This window comes from Alligator sinensis, unplaced genomic scaffold, assembly GCF_000455745.1.
Source record: "Alligator sinensis unplaced genomic scaffold, ASM45574v1 scaffold158_1, whole genome shotgun sequence".
Taxonomy (NCBI): Eukaryota; Metazoa; Chordata; order Crocodylia; family Alligatoridae; genus Alligator; species Alligator sinensis.
In genome coordinates this window covers 231532-234735 of record NW_005843121.1, presented here as the reverse complement: position 1 = coordinate 234735, position 3204 = coordinate 231532, and positions in this window count along the sequence as shown.

Below are 3204 nucleotides of genomic sequence, written 5' to 3'. Positions count from 1 at the left end.
AAGGCAAGACCTGCCCATGACGAAGCCATGCTGGCTGTTGTTCAGAAACGTACCTTCAGCAAGCTTATTGCAGACAGACTCCTTAATGAACTTTTCTAGGATTTTCCCTAGGATCGAAGTTAGGCTGATTGGCCTATAGCTACCCGGGCCCTCCCTTCTGCCCTTCTTATGGATGGGCACAACATTGGCCCTCTTTCAGTCCTAAGGGACTTCTCCAGAGCGCCACGAGTTGTGGAAGAGTTTCACCAGCGGTCCCACAATGACTTCGACCAGCTCCTTCAGCACTCTCGGATGAAGATCATCTGGTCTTGCTGACTTGTATATGTCTAATTTTATTATAACTGGTCATACACCAATCCTATGGCAGTAGTAGGAAGGCGATTACTTCTACCGTGCTCATCCTGTACTCTACCTGGCATGGTTTTCCCCTTGGTCTGGTGAAAGACCGAGGCAAAGTAGTCATTCAGGAGTTCAGCTTTCTCCTGGGTGCCAGTAACCAGCTCTCCTGAGTTGTTGAGCACTGGCCCCACACTCCCATTTGTTTTCCTCCTGTTCCCTTTGTACCTAAAGAAGGACTTCTTGTTGTCCTTGATTCCCGTTGCTAATCTAAGTTCGGTTGCCGCTTTAGCCTGTCTTATCTGTTCCCTGCAAATGCGGGCCGTCGTGGAATAGTCTTCCTTGGGGCCCACCCCACGCTTCCATTGTTTATAAGACTTTCTTCTTTCTTAAGAGGACCCTGATTTCCCTGTTTAGCCAAGAGGGCTTCCCAGCCCTTCTGCTACCTTTTCTCCGCATGGGAATGGACTTCCTTTCTGCTTCAAGGATCACGTCCTTAAGGTACAACCACTCTTCATGAACACCTTTCTCCTTCAGTCCCTGGTCCCACGGCACTTGCCCAACTAGCGACCTAAGCTTGTTGAAATTTGCATTTTTGAAGTCCAAGACTTCAATCCTGCTATCCAATTTGTCTGCCTTATGTCAGACAGTGAACATGATGGTTTCATGGTCGCTGTCACCCAGACTCCCCTCTATATTTAAGCCAGTCACCTGATGGTTTCATGGTCGCTGTCACCCAGACTCTCCTCTATATTTAAGCCAGTCACCTGGTCATCTCCTTTGGCCAGGACCAAGTCTAGCAGAGCATCACCTCTGGTTGGCCCATGCACCTCTCGAGTCAGGAAGAGCTCCTCAACGCACGTCAGGAAGGATTGCGACTGATCCAGCTTGGCACAGGATGAATGCTCTCGCCACTGGCTAGACAAAGCTTTGGCTGGGATGATCTAGTTGGGGATGGTCCCACTTTGAGCAGGCAGTTAGACTTGATGACCTCTTGAGGTCCCTTCCAATCCTAATTTTCAATGATTCTTTACAAAATGGGGGAGGCAACCTAGTGCCAAAGGATGCAGAAAAGGCTGAAATACTCAATGCCTTTCTCACGTCAGTCTTCACAGGCGAGGTAATCTCCCAGACTACTGCATCTGGCAGCACAGTTTGGGGAGGAGGTGAGCAGCCAACTGTTGTGAAAGAACAGGTTAGGGACTACTTACAAGTCCAGCCCCCTTCCTCTGCCTACAGCCCCCCCTGCAGACTTACCTGCTACGCATGCAGCCCCCTCCCAAATAATTTTTTCTCCTTCTGCCTATGGCTGCTGGCGATCATCATTGAAAATTCATGGTGATGGGGGAGGTTCTGGATGATTAGAAAAGGGCAAACATAGTGCCCATCTTTAAGAAAGGGAAGGAGAGGGGCAGGGCCAGGGAACTACAGACCAGCCAGCCTCACCTCAGTCCCTGGAGAAATCATGGAGCAGATCCTCAAGGAATCCATTTCTAAGCATTTGGAGGAGGAGGCGGCATGGATTCCCCAAGGGCAAGTCATGTCTGACCAACCTGATTGCCTTCGATGACGAGATGACTGGCTCTGTGGATGTTAGGAGCTCAGTGTACATGATATACCTTGACTTTAGCAAGGCTTTTGATACCATCTCCCATAGCATTCTTGCAAGCAAGCTTAGGAAGTACGGGTTGAATAAATGCACCTTAAGGTGGATAGAAAACTGGCTGGGGCATCAGGCTCAGAGGGTAGTAATCAATCGCTCGATGTCTAGTTGGCAGCTGGTCTCAAGTGGAGTGCCCCAGGGGTCGGTCCTGGGGCCGGTTTTGTTCAATATCTTTATTAATGACTTGGAAGATGGCATGGAGTGCACCCTCAGCAAGTTTCCAGACATCAGGCTGGGGGAAGTAGTAGATATGCTGGAGAGTAGGGCTAGGATTCAGAGTGACCTAGACAAACTGGAGGATTGGGCCAAAAGACATCTCCTGAGGTTCGACAAGGACAAGTGCAAAATCCTGCACTTAGGACGGAGCAATCCCATGCACCGGTGCAGCCTGGGGCTGACTGGCTGGGCAGTAGCTCTGCAGAAAAGGAGCTGGAGGTGACAGGGGACAAGAAGCTGAATAGGAGCCAGCAGTGTGCCCTTGGTGCCAAGAAGGGTAATGGCATCCTGGGCTGCATGGGTAGGAGCATTGCCAGCTGCTCAAGGGAAGTGATTCTTCCCCTCTATTCAGCACTGGTGAGGCCACATCTGGAGTCCTGTGTCCGGTTATGGGGCTCCCACTACAGAAAGGATGTGAATAACTTGGAGAGTCAAGTTATTCGGAGGGCAACGAAAATGGTTCGGGAGCTGGGACTCATGACTGGTGAGGAGAGGCTGAGGAATCTGGGTTTATTTACTCTGGAGAAGAGAAAACCGAGGCGGGATTGAATAGCAACCGTCACCTCCCTGCAGGGGGGGTCCAAAGAGGTTGGAGCTGGACTGGTCTTAGTGGTGGCAGATGACAGAAGGAGCAATGGGCTAAAGCTGCAGCAAGGGAAGTTGAGGTTGGATATTGGGAAAAACTTTCTCTCTAGGAGGGCAGCAAAGCACTAAGTGTTTCCATATTCAGACCACGGGTTCTTTCACAGCCCACTCAGCCATCAAGTAACCAACAACTTTCACCAGATCCAGTCACTGTTCATGCAGCAGCAAGGGAAAATAGGTAAAAAAAAAAAAAAAAAAAAAAAAAAGGGGCCAACACTTTCCACTTTCTGCATGGGGTGTAGAGCCCAGGTTCTCTAAGTGGCACGTTTCTGTTTTCTTGGCATTTGAAAGTGCTGTGCACATTTGCTCCAAACCCATTAGCTGCCGTCGTGATCAGAAGGTCG